This window comes from Ovis canadensis, chromosome 22, assembly GCF_042477335.2.
Source record: "Ovis canadensis isolate MfBH-ARS-UI-01 breed Bighorn chromosome 22, ARS-UI_OviCan_v2, whole genome shotgun sequence".
In the NCBI taxonomy this organism is placed as follows: Eukaryota; Metazoa; Chordata; class Mammalia; order Artiodactyla; family Bovidae; genus Ovis; species Ovis canadensis.
Genome location: NC_091266.1, coordinates 27,627,460 through 27,650,043, shown reverse-complemented (window position 1 = coordinate 27,650,043; position 22,584 = coordinate 27,627,460). Strand labels below are relative to the sequence as shown.

Genomic DNA, 22,584 nt, shown 5'->3' with positions numbered 1-22,584 from the left:
TGTAGGCATTTCACATGGCACTGATTCAGAGCAGTTTTTCAATTTCTCGTCCTGTTTGTCTCTGTGGTACCAGCTTGAATTTTCATCACTTATGAGCATTATAAGTTGGACTCAAACCTCCAGATAATGTAGGCTTGAGGTTTTGATTGAGGTAATTTTTTAAAAAGTTATCCAAAATCCAAGGTAGTGAAAATATTATTAGTCTCCCTGTGACAGGCAGATTTTTATCTGTTCCCCATTTCCTAAGGGTATAGCACTTTGAGGGTCCTGGCTTTATCCAAGGATTTACATTTCAATTTCTGATCTCACACAGGTCTGATCACCTGTGTGGACATTAGGACCTGAACCCCTGGCAAGTAGAGGAGACCTCCCTGGTTCTGTCTCCTCCTGCATACTAGTCCTGTTGAGCCCTGGCTATTGCAGTGTCAATGTGTGTGTATTTTCCACTATTTTATTTTCTTATGCTCAAGGCTTTTTCTTCTTTTTCCTAACAACCTCAATAATGTATTTAAAAATGCTTTTCCTTTCTCCAGAATTTCTAAGCATTTGCAGTGGGAGCAGTTACTTTTTAGTTCAGTCTATCATATTAATAAAATCATCTAGTGTTATCTTGAAGATTAAATGAAATTTTGCATGTATGGAATTTAGTACCTGATGGTAAGTTTGATATTTTCAGTGTTAGCCATTATGACAGGACAATTTGCAGAGTCTAAATGAACCTCAGGTTACTGCGAAGAGGACGAGTTATTTGAGCACATATTTTTGGTTATTTATACACACAGTCTTTTGATAAGCATATGTCAAGTTCCTTACACTGTTCCTGGAAGAGCTCCATTTCCTTAGCACAGCCTCCCAACAGAAGATAGCTATCTCCAGTGGCTTGCTTTTGTCAGCCTTCTCTTAACCATTTCACCATCATCTTAACCATTTCATCATCTTTTCACAATAGCTTTATGGAGGAAACAGTTTAATTCTTTGTCTATGATGATTAGTGTTAGTCACTCAGTCGTGTCCAACTCTTGTGACCCCGGTAGTGCCCGAGACTTCTCTGTCCCTGGGGATTCTCCAGGCAAGGATATCGGAGTGAGAAGCCATTGCCTTCCCAACCCAGGGATTGAACCCAGACCTCCTGCATTGAAGGCAGGTTCTTACCATCAAAGCCACCATGGAAGTGCCCCTACATGATACATAATGCCAAGTATATCTTTCATTAAGATACAAGTGAAATTAACATGATTTTCAAAAGTGACAGATTTTTTTTCACAATAAAATGAAACCTGAGATCATCAGAGGGCAATGAACAAAGATAAGATTTAATGTTAGCCCGTTTTGACTATGCCTGTCCATTTACCACAGTTAATGTCACAGGTTATTGATGCTAAATATTACAGTGTTTTGAAAATAATTAACTTTGTAAAGTCAGGGGATATTAAGAAATGTATTCTAGATTCTTTAGCGCAAGGCATCCTTCTGGCTTTTAGGAATTTTTCAGATTTTTGCAAAAATATGTATTATTATACCCATGAAAGTAGTGTTTTTAACAAAATAGAATTGTTATAATCAACCAAAAATTGAACTAGCCTATAAGCAAAAACTGAGAATAGTTAATGCTTAGTCTTTTCATAGAATATTTCATTGTCCTTAATTATGCAAACAAAATAATGTAGAATAACCAAGCTATATTCAGAGTAAAATGATTCACCACAAATGGCTGATTAACAACAAAGAATAAAAATAGACTGGGTACTCTATTAAAAACTCTAGACAAACTAGAAATTAAGCTAAGGAAAATAAGAGATAGAATCAACTATAGGATAAAAGCATAAAAATAAAGCCATGAATAGGCTTTTTGGAAAGACCAGTAAATATCTCAAATCCTGGCAATGCAAGTAATGGAGAGACCACACATACATAGTGTTTGAAAGAAGGGATATAACAGAAACATTAAAGCAATTAAAAATAGAAGTGATAAAATAAAAAATGTCAAGTGAAATTTTGAAAATACAAGCTACTAAAAACCTTAAGTAGCAAATATAAGTAATGATCACTCTTGATTTTAAGGATTCACTATTAGGTTTCAGCCTGGAGTACCTCACATGTGAGTTCTTTCAGATCATTATTAAGCTATTAAAACTATTCCAGATTTCTGTTAGAAATCTTCGAGTTAAGGCATGTATATTCTCATCATTTTCTTAATAATTGACAGAAATGGTAGGAAGAACATAAGTCATCATCTATGCAATCACAATAAAAGAAGGAATAATGTCTACAACAACCTCAAATTATAAAGCACTGGCCAGATTTTGCTGAGAGGTACTCTTGACCTGCAAAATAAGGAATGGAACACTTATGGGAGACGTGGATTGTCCGTGTAGAGACTTGGTTCAAAACCACAAAAATGCAAGGAAGTACAGCTGAACAATATACCTTATTATGGCATTTCTAGGCATTTCTGCCTTCTCTGACCAGCCTCCTAGTTGAAGTAGGTACCTGGGGTTGGGGAGAGGAACCCAAGAAAAGGAAAGTTGAAGTTGCTGATTGCATCAGAGAGGTTACAGGGCCATATAATAGTTAATAATGTTAACCTTTATGCAACAATTAGTATGTGAGAGGTGCTACTCGAGACTAAATGTTATCTTGCTAAATTTTCATAACCTATCAAAGAGTTATTACTATCCCCATTTTACAGATAAAAAAGATACAGAAGTAAAAATACTAGTTACTGAATCTTGAGCTAGTAAGTAGCATGCCTGCTAAGTTGCTTCAGTTGAGTCTGACTCTCTGTGACCCTATGAACTGTAGCCCATGAGTGTCCTCCATCCATGGGATTCTCCAGGCAAGAATACTGGGTGGGTTGCCATGCCCTTCTCCAGGGAATCTGCCTGGTCCAGGAATTGAACCTGTGTTTCCTCTGTCTCATTGATAGGTGGTTTTCTTTCCTTTTTTTTTTTTTTTTAAAAAATCACTAGCACCACCTGGGAAGTTCCAGAGTCTGTATTTTTCATTAAAACCCTCTGTGACTTGCCTTCTCCTTCTTCCTTCCAATTCTATTATACTTTTCCCTAGGTCAATAAAATAGTGAGAAAGTAATGGAGATCAAAGGGGAAACTGCAGATTGCCAGATCACATCGTATTCCTCCATAGAATGTTCTTCATCTGGAATCTAGCAGATAAATTATACAAAATTTTGTAAAAGTATTAAACAAAAGGACATCAACAATATATGTTGTTAAATGAATTGCCTGAAGAAAGACAGGAAGGGTTCAGTTTAGTAATTCTCTCTTTTTTTGTTATCCATTAAAGTGTCGATAATGCCATTCTGAAAATAAGACAAGCTCAGATGATTATCTGATAACAGGATAATCCGAAAAGCCAGTTGGAAAGTTCAAAAGGAATAGAAAAGAAACCTTACACATTACAGAATACAAGTAACAAAAGGTAGAATAATAACAAACTCAAGCAGAGATAGAATGGATGGCTTGGAAGATCATCTAAAATGGAGCAAAAAGAATAAAGGTTTATTAAACATTTATTGTTATTGATCAGTTGCTCAGTTGTGTCTGACTCTTTGGGACCCCATGGACTGCAGCACACCAGGTGTCCCTGTCCTTCACTGTCTCCTGGGGCTTGCTCAAACTCATGTCCATTGAGTTGGTGATGTCATCCAAACTTCTCACCCTCTGTGTTCCCCTTCTCCTCTTGCCGTCAATCTTTCTCAGCATCAGGGTCTTTTCCAATGAGTCATTCTTTGCATCAGATGGCCAAAATATTGGAGCTTCAGCATCTTTGTTTCCAATGAATATTCAGCATTTATTTCCTTTAGGATTGACTGGTTTGATTTCCTTACAGTCCAGGGGACTCTCAAGAGTCTTCTCCAACACCACAGTTCAAAAGCATCAGCTCTTCAGTGCTCAGCTTTCTTTGCAGCTTCCCTTATAGTTCAGCTGGTAAAGAATCTTCCTGCAATGCAGGAGACCCTGGTTTGATTCCCAGGTCAGGAAAATCCCCTGGAGAAGGGATACGCTGCCCACTCCAGTATTCTTGGTCTTCCCTTGTGGCTCAGATGGTAAAGAATCTGCCTGCAATGTGGGAGACCTGGGTTCAATCCCTGGGTTGGGAAGATCGCCTGAGAGGGGAAAGGCTACCTACTCCAGTATTCTGGCCTAGAGAATAGTCCATGGGGTATAGTCCATGGGGTCACAAAGAGCTGGACAGGACTGAGCAACTTTCACTTTCAGTTTTCTTTATGGTCCAACTCTCACATCCATACATGACTGCTGGAAAAACCACAGCTTTGACTGCGTGGACCTTTGTCAGCAAAGTGATATCTCTGCTTTTTAATATGCTGTCTAGGTGTCTCATAGCTTTTCTCCCAAGAAGGAAGTGTCTTAATTTCATGGTTGCAGTCACCATCTGCAGTGATTTTGGAGCCCTCCCAAAATAAAGTGTCTCACTGTTTCCATTGTTTCCCCATCTGTTTGCCATGAAGTGATGGGACCAGATGCCAAGATTTTCATTTTTTGAATGTTGAGTTTCAAGCCAGTTTTTTCACTCTCTTCTTTTACCTTCATCAAGAGGCTCTTTAGTTCCTCTTTGCTTTCTGCCATAAGGGTGGTGTCATCTGCATATCTGAGATTATTGATGTTTCTCTGGGCAAGCTTGATTCCAGCTAGTGATTCATCCAGCCTGGCATTTCTCATGGTGTACTCTGATAGAAGTTAAATAAGCAGGGTGACAATGTGCAGCCTTGACATACTCCTTTCCCAATTTGGAACCAGTCTTTTGTTCCATGTCAGATTCTAATGTTTGCTTCTTGACCTGCATACAAGTTTCTCAGGAGGCAGGCCAGGTGGTCTGGTATTCCCATCTCTTTAATAATTTTCCACAGCTGGTTGTGATCCACACAGTCAAAGGCTTTAGCATAGTCAGGGAAGAAGAAGGAGATGTTTTTCTGGAATTCTCTGCTTTTTCTATGATCAAACAGATGTTAGCAATTAGATATCTGGTTCCCCTGCCTTTTCTAAATCCAGCTTGAAGATCTGGAAGTTTTTGGTTCACTTACTCTGGAAGCTTAGCTTGGAGAATTTTGAGCATTACTTTGCTAGCATGTGAAATGAATGAAATTGTGCGTTAGTTAGAACAATCTTTGGCATTTCCCTTCTTTGGGATTGGAATGAAATCTGACCTTTTCTAGTCCTGTGACCACTGCTGAGTCTTCCAGATTTGTGGCATATTGAGTACAAAACTTTCACAGCATCATCTTTTAGGATCTGAAATAGCTCAGCTGGAATTCCATCACCTCCACTAGCTTTGTTTGTAGTGATACTTCCTAAGGCCCACTTCACACTCCAAGATTTCTGGCTCTAGGTGGTGATCACACCGTCATGGGTATCTGGGTCATTAAGATTTTTTTTTTTCCTGTGTAATTCTTCTGTGCAGTCTTACCACTTCTTCTTAATCTCTTCTGTTTCTGTAGGTCCATGCTGTTTCTGTCTCTTCTTGGGCCCATCTTTGCGTAAATGTTCCTTTGAAGTGAAGTGAAGTGAAAGTCGTTCAGTCATGTCCAACTCTGTGACCCCATGGATTATTCTGTCCATGGAATTCTTTAGGCCAGATAACTAGAGTGGGTATCATTCCCTTCTCCAGGGGATCTTCCCAACCCAGGGATTGAATCCAGGTTTCCCACACTGCAGGTGTAGTCTTTACCAGCTGAGCCACAAGAGAAGCATGAAATGTTCCCATGGTATCTCTAGTTTTCTTGAAGAGATCTCTAGTCTTTCCCATTGTATTGTTTTTCTCTATTTCTTTGTTTTGATCACTTAGGAAGGCTTTTGTATTTCTTCTTGCTATTCTTTGGAACTCTGCATTTAGATGGGTATATCTTTCTTTTCCTTCATTGCTTTTGCTTCTCTACTATTCTCAGCTATTTGTAAGGACTCCTCAGACAACCATTTTGCCTTTTTGCATTTCTTTTTCTTGGTGCTGATTTTGATCACTGCCTCCTGTATGATGTTACAAACTTCCATCTATAGTTCTTCTGGTTCTCTGTCAGGTCTAATCCCTTGAATTTATTTGTCACTTCCACTGTATAATCATAAGGGAGTTGATTTAGATTATACCTGAATGGTCTAGTGGTTTTCCCTACTTCAATTTAAGTCTGGATTTTGCGATAGGGAGTTCATGATCTGAGCCACAGTCAGCTCCTGGTCTTATTTTTGCTGACAATATATAGCTTGTCCATCTTAGGCTCATAGAAAATAATCAATCTGATTTTGGTATTGACTATCTGATGATGTCCATGTGTAGAGTCTTCTCTTGTGTTGTTGGAAGAGGGTGTTTGCTATGACCAGTGCTTTCTCTTGGCAAAACTCTGTTATCCTTTGCCCTGCTTCATTTTGTACTCCAAGGCCAAACTTCCCTGTTACTCCAGGTATCTCTTAACTTCCTACTTTTGCATTCTAGTCCCCTATGATGAAAAGGACATCTTTTTTAGGTGTTAGTTCTGAAAGGTCTTATAGGTCTTCATAGAACCATTTAACTTCAGCTTCTTTGACATTAGTGTTTGGGGCATAGATTTGGATTACTGGGATATTGAATGGTTTGCCTTGGAAACAAACAGGGGTCATTCTATGATTTATTATAGATATAAAAGGTAAATAAGGGAGGTCTAAAATATGCACAACTGGTATTTTTGAAAATGAGAACATAACAGATTGAACAGACTCAAACATTAGGTGCCAAGGAGGATGAATTTCAAGAACGCAGTGAGATTCAATATTAGAAAAAGTAGTTAATTGCTTTTTACATTATCAATAAAAAATATATCGATAGATGCTAAAAAGGCATTTGAAATTTGAAACACATCCTGATTAAAAAAATAAGTTTAGTGAAATAGGATTAGATGAAATTGATATGCAAAAAATAATCTCAAACTATCAGGCATGTTTAGTTGTTGAAAGACTAGATTTCGTCTCATTAAAACCATGATAAGAGCAAAGCTTCTGTTCAGTTCAGTTGCTCAGTCATGACTGACTCTTTGTGACCCCATGGACTGCAGCACATTAGTTTTCCCTGTCCATCACCAACTCTGGAAGCTTGCTCAAACTCATGTCCATTGAGTTGGTGATGTCATCCAGCCATCTCATCCTCTGTCATCCCCTTCAGTCTGTCCCAGCATCAGGATCTTTCCTAATGAGTCAGCTCTTTGCGTCAGGTAGCCAAAGTATTGGAATTTCAGCTTCAGCATCACTCCTTCCAATGAATATTCAGGACTTATCTCTTTTATGATTGACTGGTTGGATCTCCTTGCAGTCCAAGGGACTCTCAAGAGTCCTCTCTGACACCACAGTTCAAAAGCATCAATTCTTTGGCACTCGGCTTTCTTTATGGTCCAACTCTCACATCCATTCATGACTGCTAGAATGTGGTCCACTGGAGAAGACAATGGCAAACCACTTCAGTATTCTTGCCTTGAGAACCCCATGAACTGTACGAAAAGGTGAAAAAAAACTTCTGGTATTAATTACTATTTAACTTTACTCTTTAATATTAGCCAATTCAATTAGATGAGAAAAATGATTATGAGTGTATTAAAAGCATAAATGATAAAGAAGGAAAGTTGACTCACATTTTAAATGGTTATAATGAATAAGCATATCAATAAAAATATGTAAAGTATAGAAATAGAAGAAAATATAGTAATTCTGTGAAAATATTTAGACTTGATAGTAATCAAAGGCATGCAATTTAAGACAATAAAGGCTTTTTCCTACTAAATTACAAAACTAAATGTAATAGAAATATTCAAAATTGCCACTTGTGAAACAAACATTCTTAGGTACTTTCAGTACCTAATGCCTAGTTGTACTTTCAGTACAACTACGCATTTGTACAGCCTTTCAGAAGTCTTGGATATCGTATTAAAAATGTTACTACAGTTTGATGGAACCATTTCACCTTTAGATGTTTCTCCTGAGGAAATAATTGGGAAAGTGTCCAATATAAGCAAAAATGTGCCTTAAACATTTTAATTTGTTTTTTAATAACAGAAAATGTACAGATACCTGGTTTGGTTATGATCTATTTTTAAGAAACTGGTCAGAAGGTTCTGTTTAATTTCACTATTAAAAATAGCTTGAGAGGAGTGGGAGGGGAAGAGCTTCAGAATACAGGAGTCCAGCTGGATCCCCGAGCCCTTGCGAGCAGACAGCATGTGTGTGGCCCTTACCCACCTCCCCAGTGGGGAGGAATGCCAGTGGGGTGATGTGCTGAGACCTCGACCTTCTCCTTTCACCTCATTTTTCTCATTCTCCTCGTGGTGCCTCTTCACCCACAGCTTTCTTCACGGGCTGGACCATGGTTGTGCTGGGTAGAAGGATCAGCGGCTTGACTGTGAGTTACTAATCTGGGCCCCCCGACCCGCCAGGTGGTCTTGGTGGAGGGCAGTGAGTGCCTGGGAGGCTGGATCCGCTCAGTACAAGGGCCAGACAGTGTAATTTTTGAACTTGGACCTCAAGGAATTTGGCCTGTGGGCAGCCCTGGGAGCCTGGTTTCTGAGCTTGGCTTGAACTCAGAAGTGTTGCCTTCCCGGGAGGTCATCTAGCTGCCCAGAACAGGTTCCTGTATGTAGGTGGTGCTCTGCATGCCTTGCCCTCTGGCATCAGGGGGCTCCTCTGCCCTTCATCTCCCTTCTCCAAACCTCTGTTCCGGGCTGGGCTGAGGGATTTGACCACCTCTCGTGGCAAAGACCCTGATGAGACTGTGCACAGTCTTGCCCAGCGCGCCCTGCTTCTGAGGTGCCGCGAGCTCAGCATCAGGTCCTGCTTTCTCAGTCTCTTCCAAGCTGAGCAAACCCATCGTTCCATATAACTGGGGCTGCTGCTCGGGGCAGGGTGGGGCCCACAGCTGGGTTCAGCTTATTCGCCAAGCTTGGGCTGAGTGCTGGTGCCAGTGGTCACTCCGTGGAGGGCTGGAGACATTGCTCCAGGCCCTCAAGGCCCACCTGACTAGTAGGGGAGTCCGTGTTCTCCAAGGCCAGCCAGTCTGTGGGCTCAGTCTATAGGCAGAAAGGCGCTGGAAGGTGTCTCTAGAGGACAGCAGCCTGGAGGTGGACCACGTTATTAGTGCCATTCCAGCTTCAGTGCTCAGCAAGCTGCTCTCTGCTGAGGCTGTACCTCTGGCCTATGCCCTGAGTACCATCACTGCTGTGACTGTGGCTATGGTGAATCTGCAGTACCAAGGAGCTCGTCTGCCTGTCCAGGGTGTTGGACATTTGGTGCCATCCTCAGAAGACCCAGTCATCCCGGGAATTGTGTATGACTCCGTTGCTTTCCCTGAGCAGGATGGGAACCCCCTGGCCTCAGAGTGACTTTGATGCTGGGAGGTTCCTGGTTACAGACACTAGAAGCCAGGGGCTGTCTTATCTCAGGAACTGTTCCAACAGGAGGCAGAGAAAGGACTGAATGAGCCACCAAGTCACTGCTTGGTCCATCTACACCAGAACTCTATCTCCCAGTATACATTAGGCCACTGGCAAAAATTGGAGTCAGCTATCCAACCAGTCCATTCTGAAGGAAATCAGCCCTGGGATTTCTTTGGAAGGAATGATGCTAAAGCTGAAACTCCAGTACTTTGGCCACCTCATGAAAAGAGTTGACTCATTGGAAAAGACTCTGATGCTGGGAGGGATTGGGGGCAGGAGAAGGGGACCACAGAGGATGAGATGGCTGGATGGCATCACTGACTCGATGGACGTGAGTCTGAGTGAACTCCAGGAGTTGGTGATGGACAGGGAGGCCTGGCGTGCTGCAGTTCATAGGGTCGCAAAGAGTCGGACACGACTGAGTGACTGAACTGAACTGAACCCAGTTCCTGGCTGCTCAGAAGCTGCCTTTGACTCTGGCCAGAACCTCCTATGAGGGGCTTGCTGTCAATGATTGTATGGAGAGTAGGCATCAGAAAGTAGCCTGTGTCTTGGGCACAGAACCTAACAGTTGGTCCTCAGCTCCCACTTCTTCTTGCCCCTGGTGGCAGGGATTCTCTCACCCATGAAAATAAAAGTTGCTGAAGCTTGAAAAAAAGAAAGCTTGGAAGTACACAGAACAAAAATTGTGTATATCTAGGTGGCAGGATGAGTTTAATTTACATTTTATGATTTTTCAATTATCTATTTGTATAAAAGTTCATAAGAACTTTTCAATATATCATGTTACATAGAGAAAACTATATATATATATATATATATATATATATATATATATATATATATATATTTCTTATTATTTGATTCCAGATGCCAATAAAAATGCTTAGGAAAAAACCCTGAAATTAAACTAAAATGTTAATGGTAGCTGCCTCTGGGAAATGAAATTATGAATGATCATTATTCTTCATCTGCATCTTCCTGTACTTTTCCAAACTTATTTCTTTTCTGTAATTAAAAAAAAAGCGCAAATTCCAAAAGCAGAGTAAGAAACATGAAGGAAAGTAACTCTTATCCTATTCATTAAATTAAAATTTGCTCTTTTTTTTGTTAGTTCAGTAATCCCAGTAGGGGGCTCATTTGAATTGCTTCACTTTCACATCCATATTTTATATTTCCTCCAGGAGACTTATTTTGAGGAAATATACAAATTAAGACTATATATTAAGAAATGAAAGTTAAAGCCCCACCTCATAGTCCTATCGCTTCTGATCGTTTCAATTTTCAGTTCTCTTGGACCAGACACAGGACTGTCTCTGTTCTTTTTTTTTTTTTTTTAAATTTTTATTTTTACTTTATTTTACTTTACAATACTGTTCTTGGTTTCCATTTCATCAATATGAAGTTGAAATAATGAAATGGGAATAAAAAGATACTCTTATCTGTATTGAAATAAAGCTTACTGGAGCTCCATATTCCTCCTCCTGTATTTTCTTCTTAAATTGTAATGTTATCATTTATCTTAGTTTGATTAAGAAAAGAAGCCTTCTTGCCCCACCCTCCTGCTGCCTATGACGACCCTCCACTTCATACAGCTCCTCAGAGCACTCTTCTAGTCGCTGGATGGCTTCTCCTTCTTTCTCCCCCTCTTTTCTTACACTGTATCCTTTGGAATAACCCTGCCCCAATAGGGAGAGATGATGTTCAAGAGGTAGCCAAAGCCAGGTCAGTGCTGATGCTCAGTCATGTACAACTCTTTGTGACCCCATGGACTATAGCCCAACAGGCTCCTCTGTCCATGGAATTTTCCAGGCAAAAATACTGGAGTGGGGGTGCCATTGCTTTCTCCAGGGGATTTTCCCAATCCAAGGACTGAACCTGCATCTCTTGTGACTCCTGCTTGGCAGGCAGATTCTTTACCACTGCACCACCTGGAAGCCCTGATAAAAAATGAAATTTATTTAAAATTCAAGTAATAGAAAAATATAGAAGTAAAATATCATTTAAAATCCCAACACAGAAGTGTATTTTTTTCTGTTTGATTTAAAAATATTTACTTATCTTTAATTGAAGGATAATTGCCTTTCAGATTTGTGTTGGTTTCTACCAAACATGAACGTGAATCAGCCATATGTTTACCCATGTGCCCTCCCACTTGAAGATCCCTCCCACCTCCCTCCACATCCCACCCCTGTAGGTTGTTACCTGGATTGAGTTTCTTGAGTCATACAGCAAATTCCCATTGGCTATCTTATTTTACATACGGTAATGTATCTTTCCATGTTATTCTCTCCATATATCCCAACTTCTCCTTCCTCTCCAACAAGCCATGTCTGTAAGTCTGTTCTCTGTGTTTGCAACACAGAATTATATTGAGTGATATCCACCAATTGTTAGTATCTCTGTCTGGATGTACTCAGATTGAGGAGCATGACTAGATCAATAGCAAGAAGCAATTTAAGAAAAAAGGCATCAATCAATACTAAAAAAAAAAATACTGAATTTACTTTGAACTAAACCAAAAGAAGAAAATTAAATGGAAATAATTTCTAAGCAAAAATTAGCATTTCATCAGCAAAAGACATTAGAGGTGTTAACATGTTAGTCGCTCAGTTGGTGTCTGACTCTCTGCGACCCCATGGACCATAGCCTTCCAGCCACCTCCATCCATGGAATTCTCCAAGCAAGGATACTGGAGTGGGTAGCCATTCCTTTCACCAGGGTTTCTTGCCAACCCAGGGACTGAACCTGCATTGCAGGCATATTCTTTACCATCTGAGACACCAGGGAAGCCCTAGGTATTAAAAGACAACACTAAGGTTAAAGAAAAACAGCTTAAGAGAAACTTTATAAGAATAAAGTCACACATAAATAAACATGTTCATATATGTATGCATGTATTGTGCTGTGCTTAGTCACTCAGTCGTGTCTGACTCTTTGTGACCCCATGGTCTGTAGCCCACCAGGCTCCTCTGTCCATGGGGATTCCCAGGCAAGAATACTGGGGTTGGTTGTCATTTACTTACTTGGTGGCTTACATTTACTTGCACATGAAATCCTAAGGAAAATAAAAATAATAAATCTCCCACTCCTCTCACTCCCTTTCATGGTCTCCAGATTGGATAGCTAGACAAACAGATGTAGGTATTTTTGCCCCCCACTGTGGTCATCCATCGCTTTTCAGGCAGACCCAAATTTCTCTAGTAGCTTACTGTTAGGGACGGCGGTTTGTAAATGAAAGCTGGTAGGCTGGTGGAGCAATGATGGGGGACCTTGCCTGCATTCATGGAGTCTTTCTAAGAGCAAGAACTGAAACATTGCCTAGATAGTAGTTTCTCATGTTAATACTCTGATTGCACTTCATGTGAAGCTTGTAATGTATAATGAGATTCTTGGCCCGCTTCTCTCATTATCACATCCTCCAGTGCTAGAAATATTTGCTTCCAATGGATCATTGCTATGCCTTCCACTAGAATTGCCCTGAGCTTTTGGGAACTATCTCATCCAAGGTTACCCTCCCTAGAGGCCATGGCCTGTGGTCTATGACTGAAGAAGGATATGAAGACTCAGCCCCAAGGCTTGATTTGGGATAACTGAGAAGGGTCATTCCGGGTCCAGAGTTCCTTGTAGGACTGAATGAGATTTAGTTGCAACAGCATTGTAGGTCAACTTCATCTCTGACCCAGTCTCACTTTCCTCACTTTATTGCAGCTGTATCTTTTGAGGGTATTCCCCAAAATACCTCTGCAGAAAATGTAAGACAACATTCTCATGACTGGTGATAAATAAAATATTCAGTAAATTTTTCATGAAGGTAAAATTGAAAAGTTATCTTTTATCCATTCTGGTGTGTTACAATGTCCTTTAAAAAATCCATACGGATGATAGATGGTAATTACAAAGTATAACATCAGCTCTGGGATTTCTTTCCAAGCAATGATGCCAACAGAAAGAAAAGGAATACAATGAAATCATAAGCGGACATTTCCTTTTTGTGTCCTGATTGTGACCATGCCAGAGCGAGTAATTGCCCTCTAACTACAACACAACTGCAGTCATTTCACTTGCTAGCAAAGTAATGCTCAAAATTCTCCAAGCTAAGCTTCCACAGTACATGAACTGAGAACTTCCAGATGTACAAGCTGGATTTAGAAAAGCCAGAGGAGCCAGAGATCAAATTGCCAACATCCGTTGGATCATAGAAAAAACAAGAAAATTCCAGAAAAACATTGCTTCATTGACTACGCTAAAGCCATTGACTGTGTGCATCACAACAAACTGTGGAAAATTCTTAAAGAGATGGGAATACCAGACCACCTGGCCTGCCTCCTGAGAAACTTGTATGTAGGTCAAGAAGCAAATGTGAGAACCGGACAGGGAACAATGGACTGGTTCCAAACTGGAAAAGGAGTACGTCAAGGCTGTATATTGTCACCTTGCTTATTTAACTTATATGCAGAGTACATCATGTGAAATGCTGGGCTGGATGAAGTACAAACTGGAGTTCTCAAGGTTGCCTGGAGAAACTCAATAACCTCAGATATGCAGATGATGCCACCCTTATGGCAGAAAACGAAGATGAACTAAAGAGCCTCTTGATGAAGTTGAAAGAGGAGAATGAAAAAGCTGGCTTCAAACTCAATGGTCAAAAAAAGAAGAATGGAAAAACAAAGATAATGGCATCTGGTCACGTTACTTCATGGCTAATAGATGGAGAAGCAATGGAAACAGTGAGACACTTTATTTTCTTGGACTCCAAAAACACTGGAGATGGTTACTGCAGCCATGACATTAAAAGACGCTTGCTTCTTGGATGAAAAGCTATGACAAACCCAGTCGGCATTTTAAAAAGCAGAAACATTACTTTGGCAACAAAGTTTCATCTAGTTGAAGCTATGGTTTTTCCAGTGGTCATATATGGTTGTGAGAGTTGGACCACAAAGAAGGCTGAGAGCCGAAGAATTGATTCTTTTGAACTGTGGTGCTGGAGAAGACTCTTGAGAGTCCCGTGGACAGCAAGGAGATCCAACCAGCCAGTCCTAAAGGAAATCAGTCCTGAATATGACTGATGCTGAAGCGGAAGCTCCAATACTTTGGTTACCTGATGCAAAGAGCTGACTCATTAGGAAAGACCCTGATGCTAGGAAAGACTGAAGGCAGGAGGAGAAGGGGATGACAGAGGATGATATGGTTGGACGACATCACTGACTCAGTGGACATGAGTTTAAGCAATCTCTGGGAGATGGTGAAGGACAGGGAGGCCTGGTGTGCTGCATTCCATGGGGTCGCAAAGAATCAGACACGACTGAGTGACTGAACAACAACAACAACTGTGTGTCCAAGATGATCTCAACACCCAAAGGTTTCCCTTTGAGCAACCAGTTAATCTCTTCACCTTGTGATTCTGCTTTATTATTATGCTCTTCTTCCAAAGCTCATTATAACATTATCAGCATGAGTAGAGTTGCCATGTAAGTTGGGTTAGGGAAGGCAAACTGGAGGGATGCTTTGAATCTCTGTTCACGTGCCTAAATGCCAACTGAGGTGGTTGCACAAGCAACTCTTAAAGGTGAATCCAGAATAGACACTTCTGCCTTCTCTCCCCTGTCCCCATATATCACTGCAACTCTGGCACACTCCAGAAAAACACTCATTTCATGCATTTAAGTTCAACTGACATAACATGCAACATATTTTCAAGCCCATAAAATAACAGTTGACCACTACCCTTCTCAATGACTGTATTTTATGCATGTATTACTTGAACTAATGTATTTCTTCCCAGGCCAGCAGGCTGCCAGATCTGCTGCTTTCTGCTAGGCCACTGTTTTGGTTAAAACAATCTCTTCGAAGCTCACCCCACCTTTCCCAGGCCAGGTCATCCTCATTTGGTCTGGGGAATCAATGTCTTCCATTGTCTTTCCAACCTATTGTCATTCCCCATCTCTTTCACAGCTTTCCCTTTGATCATTAAGAGTCTTCAGCCAACCCTTCTCTTGTGAGTTAAGACTTTCACAACTATTTCTTCTGTTAATAGAAAAACCTATTTTAGGAATAAAATAAAATCTCAATATTTACTGTCTTTCTTGGTTATCTTGCTATAAGGGATTTAATTCTTCTAGAGACAATGTGAATTCTTCTGACCCGCTAGGAGAAAGATCATGAGATATAAGGGAGTATAGAAAATAATTATAAGATATATTGGATAGAACAAATGCATCACGTGCTTATAAGGCTATGTTTGACTCCTATAAGGCTATGGTGAATCCCTGTTCTATTTTAAAAATTTGTTAATTTTTAGCTACATTGGTTCTTCATTGTTCTGCACGGGCTTTCTCTGGTTGTGGAGAGCGGGAGCTATTCTTCATTGTGGTGCGTGGGCTTCCTATTGTGTTGGCTTCTCTTGTGGAGCATGGGCTTTAGGCTCATGGGCTTCAGTATTGGGTCTTGAGGGTCTAGAACATGGGCTCAGTAGTTGTGGCACACAGGCTTAGTTGCTCCATGGCATGTGGGGTCTTCCTGGACCAGGGATCGAACCCGTATTCCCTGCATTGGTAGGTGGATTCCTATCCACTGCACCACCAAGGAAGCCCCTGAATCCTTGTTTGATGTCTTTTCTTCTGCTTGGAGAGAATACTTCCAGCTGTCAAGTCACTATCTCTGTTGCCACCACTCACCCCTGTAGTTTATCTATCAAAATCTCTCCCAAATTGTCTTCCTTGTTGTGCCAAGGCACATTTTTGCAGAATCCCATTCTCTTCAGTCCCTAACCTTTGATCAGTGTTAAGTTTGTGCTAAGTTACTTGAGTCATGTCCGACTCTTTGTGACCCTATGGACTGTTGCCCACCAGGCTCCTCTGTCTATGGGATTCTCCAGGCAAGAATACTTTAATAGGTTGCCATGCCCTCCCCAATAGCATTAAATTTAATCAAGATGAAATCTATTACTTGTCACCTTAGTTTTCTGGGTGTAGGCTTTCAACAGGGTTTGGGAAGTGAAGCGGGAATACAAATGCAGGGGCTCTCCTGTGGTATTTCTCTCCAATATTGTCTAGTGGTGATTCATGGAGCCCATGGCTTTTGAAGAACAGACTCAAAATCACCATCTTCCTTAATTCAGCACATAGAGGGTTTTTAAAAAATTCTGTAACAAAGATGCAGATGAAGCTTTGTTGCTAGCTAGCAAAAGCCTGGTTCCAACCAAGCTGCTTCCTATTTCTAATTAAACCCTAATTAGAACTCATAAATTAACTGAGCTGTATTATCACTCCCTGAGCTATGAAAGCTTACTATGGTTGTTTAAAACCTGGATGTGGAGAGATTTATATATAGAATAAATGCCTCCTTTTGCTGTTAATTTTGAGACATGTTTCATAAAATGTGTTTCCCATAGGCTATCAGTTGTTTCTCCTCTTTAATCTTTCACTGTGTTCAGTTACCATTTCAAAACTTAGCTCTAATGATTGCACACCTTTGCCTCCATCAATGTCTTAAGACCTCTGTTGGCTATGAAATACTATCCAAAGTTGTCATCTGACACACGTGACCCTGCTTAACCTTCCCAAGCCAAACTTAGGATTTAACTATCCCTCTCACAAACACCATCCCTTGCCACATCTCCCTCCACAGAGCTTACTCTTGAACCACATGTAAACATTTGCCAGGCCAGGAACCCAGAGAGATGGCTTATTCGTCTTTTCACACATGCTGTTTTCTGGTTGGACTGTTCGTCCTCTCTCTTCTGTACTACCACTATTGATCATTTTGAAGATGACAGACACAGTGATGAAGTGTGGACTCCGGTTTTAGACAGCGTTCATTGGTTTGAGGGCCCCTTTCCATTCTGCTTACTAGTTGGATGACTTTGTACAAGTTGCACCATTGTCTCCAAGCCATGAAAAAAATAGTTCTTGAATTCTGTTCAGATGAAAAACAAATGCCAGTGAAGGCAATTTTTATGTTTATGGTCATGATCAATGAGGAGGAAATTGTGTGAAATGGGGGATTATTACTTACAGTTCTGATGTGGGGTAGTAGTCAGTATTTCACCTTCCTATCAACTTTTCTGTACTTCAAAGTGGTAGGCATAACTGTTTGAACAGTTTGAGAAATTGTGATTTCACTTCAATAGGTAATTGGCTTTCCTTGAAGATAGGTGATGGCAAGTGTCAATGCCCTCCAGCCAAACACTATCAGGGATATACATGTAATTGAAGTTGGGTTTATTACTCACTGCAGTGAGTGACAGCACGCACCATAAGGAACTAATGGAGCCTCTCAGTAAGATTGTGTCAGAAAGATCCTGTTATAAGATTTGGCTATTGGTTGAGTGATTTTTAGGTGGGTCTAAGGAAGTGAAAATTTGCTCTATGTTGGGTACTGTCAAAAACAGCAATTTTACGATTGGCTATATCAATCAATCTTACCTGTAGGAAGGGCAAAAGAGAGCAAGGACAATGCTGTAATAGGTAGGTAAAGAAAGAAGATCAGTCTCTCACACCAGTCAGGAAAGGGGTATATTTGGTTTTAAGTGTGTGAGTATGCATTTTCCTGTGCTTGGACAAAGTTATGAAGTGGCTTTTTTTGTCTCAATTTATCATGGACTCAGAGTTATCATATCTGATATTAGTGTTCCATAAGGTTGTTTATGTCCAGCAAGAGAATAGTATAGCCTAGCTTGAATGCCAGACCAGCTTCAAACAACACCGAAGCCTAGTGGCAAGTATCTGATCAATTTCCAAAGAGCAGTATTTGCTTATTTTTTTGAGACAAAAAAGTAAGAGAGCCTATTAAAAGTGCCCCTTTAGTTTGTTGACTTTTTGGATCTGTAGGAATCACATGGAAATCAGATCAACTGTCTGGAGTCTTCTGGATGAGACTTGAACTCAGAGATAATTGGAGGCAGCAGCTAGGGGCTTAAATTGGACAGAAGTTTTCCTGTCCCAAGTGAGAATGAGAGCTGCCTTGGCTGCAAGTGTTGCCAGAGTGTCAGCCCAGAGGGATCCATAGTAAGAATCCAGGCAAGCAGTCATTTGCGCTGTTTTGTCCACTGACTCCCAACTTCCCCTCATCTGTGTATTTCTTGGTAATGCTCCAAGTCTGGATCTCCATGAGTGACCGTAAGACTCCAGGTAGGCATGATTCTGTTTCTGAAAGTCATTTTCAGTGCTGACCTTTTTCCCTGTGTCGGGTCTTGCTCATATCTTCGAAAATATCAAATTTATTATGTAATATTAAGACACTGGAAGGGGGTTCCCAGGTCGCTCAGTGGTAAAGAATCTGCCTACCAAGCAGGAAACTTGTGTTCGAACTCTGGATCAGGAAGATACCCTGGAGAAGGAAATGGCAACCCACTCCGGTAATTCTTGCCTGAGAAATCCCATGGACAGAGGAACCTGGCAGACTATAGTCCATGGGAGTCACAGAATAGTCGGACACGACTTAATGACTAAACAGCAGCAGCAGCAGGGCACCTGAAAGCCTAAAGAAAACTGTAACAAACATTAATATTATATTTTATGTAGACAACCCACATTCTACTTCTATAACTCTTTCTTATCACCCCAACTTCCCCCTTCCCGGAGGTAACCATTATCCTGAATTTGGTGTGTCTTTCTCATACGTTTATTTATACTTCTATACATATTTATATCTCAGAAAACAATGATGATGCTGCTTTAAATGATTTAAAATTTCCTATGAAGATCTTCATATATATTGTTCAACTTACGCCTTTAATTCTACACGTTTGAGATTCATCCATGTTGAAGAACATACAGCTCTAATTCACCCATTTTCTTTGTTATGTATCAGCTATTTTCATGAATATTCTATAATTACTGACTTTTCTATTTTGGATATTATAATAATTTTCAACAGGAAAATTATTTTGTTCTGAACATTATCATATGCATTTCATGATATACAGGTAGATTAATTCTCCAGAACTTTTATGTAGGAGTGGAATTTCTGACTCATAGACTGTGTCTCCAGCTTTAATTCTTAAAGTTGATCACATCACTTAACCCACCCACTGGCAGTGTAGGATAAGTCTCCATTTTCTGCCAGTGTTTGTTGTTGAACTTGTAAGTTTTTGTGATATGATAGAGGGAAATGGTATCATGTGGATTTTCATGTATATTTTCCAATTTGCTGGCTAAATTAGGCAACTTTTCATATGGTATTGCCAGGGGTGCTATCGCCTTCTCCGTAGTGGTATTAGCCACCTGAATTGGCTGTTTGTATCATTTGCCTGTTCAATTTGGTTTGCTTCTTATTACTTGGAGAAGTTATTTCCATTCACTGCATATGATGCTTTTTTTGTTATATGGTTGCAAGCATTGTTTTGTAATTTGTGGGTTATCTTTTCATTCTTTGTGGTATTTTGAATGAGTGGAAGTTTTTCAACTTGAATATAGCCACAGCGTTCCAATTTCTAGTGCTGTATAAAGTTAAAAGTTATTCACACAGTTTTGTCCAATTCTTTGCGATCCCGTGGACTGTAGCCCACCAGGCTCCTCTGTCTGTGGAATTCTCCAGGCAAGAGTACTGGAGTGGGTTGCCATTTCCTTCTCCAGGGGATCTTCCCAATCCAGGGATCGAACCTGGGTCTCCTGCATTGCAGGGAGATTCTTTACCAACTAAGCTATTAGGGAAGCCCCAAATAAAGTGCACTTGATAACTTTGTGGCTTAAAACACTGTTATTGCATCCCATGGTTCTTCTGGGTTGTAATTTGGAAAGAGCTCAGCTGAGTGCTCTGACTAGAGATCTTTTGTGTGGTTGCAAAGGGATGGTGACTGGAACAGGAGCAGTGAGAAGCTGATTGGGCATCACTTTTATCAGGTAGTCCCAGAAATTCCTTCTATGATGTATCTTTAGCATCTTGTGTGGGTTTCTTCATGGCATAACAGCATAAGGCAGCTGGGCTGCTTGCTTGGCAGTTCTAGGCTCCAGGGTATATGTTTCAGTAAGCAAGGAGGAAGCTGTGGTACCTTTAGTGCCCTGGCCTTGGGGTTTTGTTAATTTTGTGTTTTCTTTTGTCAAAATAGTCACAAAAGCCCACCCATTTTCATAGAGAGGAGACACAGACCTCATCCCTTAATGGCAGGAGTGTCAAGATCACACTGTAGAAAGAGCATATGGAATTGAGAATATCGTTGTGATCATCTTTGGAAAATAGGATCTGCCATACATTTTACTTTCCCCTTATAGATTTTTAAAATCTTGATTTAGAAATCCTTCACTAACTGAAGGACAAAAGTTTCCTCCTATGTTTGTTTTTGTAAGTTTGAGTTTGCTTTGTGCAATTATGTCTGGAGTTCCTTGCATTATGTGAGGAAATAACCTAACTAAATTCTGTTATAGCGCGTATCGATTATTTTTTTCTTACCATTGATCTGAAATGCTAGATTTGGTATAAATTTTTCATGTAAGCATGATTCTATTTCAAAGCTTCTGATTCTGTCACAGTAAAATTTTTATTGATTGCTATAGCTTTAAAAAATTCTCTCTACATTGTTCTTAAAAACTATTGTGTGTTCATTGTCTTTTATTTTATCAAAAAATGTTGGAGTCAGTTTAAGAAATCAAAACACATTGTAATGGAATGAAATTGATAGAATTATTTGGACAGAATTGTTTTCTTCATAACATCTTGTCCTGTTGTACCTAGATATAGTAATGGTCCTCATATATAATTAAAATAGTTTTATATTTTCCTTGAAGGTCAGACATACTGAATTATCTCTAAATTGTTTATTAAAATTTTTTTTTTCTATTTGTTCGAGGAAACAGAAATGCAGATGACCTAAGTTGATTTTGTATTCACAATCTTTGCTGAAGGGTTAGGGTTAGGGTTAGGGTTAGGGTTCTTGTCTAAAATGTCTATTTGGAGACAAATACTGTATGATACCACTTTTATATTGGAGTCTAAAGAATAATACAAATGAATGTCTATGCACAATAGAAACAGACTGATAGATATAGAAAACAAGGGGAGAGGGAAGGCGGCAAGGGCAACTGAGGGGTATTGGCTTAACAGACACAAACTACCAAGTATAAAATGGACAAGCAACAAGGATATATTGTATAGCACAGAGAATTACAGTCATTACCTTTTAATAACTTTCAATGGAGTATAATCTCTTAAAAAATGCTCAATCACTGTGCTCTACATCTAAACCTAATACAATATTGTAAATCATGATCTGTACTTCAGCAAAAAATAAATAAATAAATCAAGTCTATATTCTCTTGGGGGTTCTAGGGAAAAATGAAAGTTTATTTTCATTTTCAGTCCTTATACATCTTCTTATTTTTCTCATCCTATCCCACATAGCTTGTTCTTGATTTTTAAGGCAAGTGGCTCTAAGCAGTTACCCATTAATTGAAGTAGTTGATGTAAGTTTTTGGCTCATACTCCTTTTTGGAAAACAATTTTCCTTCTATACATAGTTAATTAAGAGCTGCTAATTATGGTATTGACTTGTAAGGAATTCATTTCCAACATCTATTGTATTGATGATGTAATTTTTCTTAGTGGCAGTTTATATTCCTAAACTTTATGTATTTAAACCAGCCCGGTATTTATAACTGCTATAAATACAAATTTATTATAATGTGTGTATTTATTGCTATCTTTTACAAATTAGTATTTCATTTAGGTGGTTTACGTTCATGTCAATGAGATTGATTGGTCTACGGTTTCTTTTACTTGTGTTGTCCTTACTTGGTTTTGGTAAGATTATGCTGTAATCATATAATTATGTGAAGAGGGTGGTATTAGCGAAAATGGCAGAATAAGGGACCCCAAAGCACTTCCTTCCATTAAAGCAGTGAGAGAAACTGGCAAAAGGGACAGAATCAAAATTTGTGGAACTCTGGAAACTAACCAAAAGCTTTCAGCAATCAAAGGAACACTTAATGAAGGAAACCTAATAAATCTTGTTAAGAAGACTGCTCTGTGGTATTTGTAATTTATCTTGGTCCCATCCTTCACTCCCTAGACTAGGAGTGGCATTGAAGGTAACACCCCTGTGCAGACATCTGTACCAGAATAAGCTTTATTTACAAATAATTGTGATTTTAGTTGTTTTTTTCAAGAAGTTTTTTATTCATTTGATATAAATTGTCTAACTTACTGGCTTAAGTTTATAATATTCT

At 39.7% G+C, this 22,584-nt stretch overlaps 1 pseudogene; it reads left to right on the top strand.

Moving 5' to 3' along the window:
- The first annotated feature begins 8,355 nt into the window (after positions 1-8,355).
- LOC138427894 (protoporphyrinogen oxidase-like) lies at positions 8,356-15,844 on the top strand (annotated as a pseudogene).
- Positions 15,845-22,584: the final 6,740 nt, after the last annotated feature.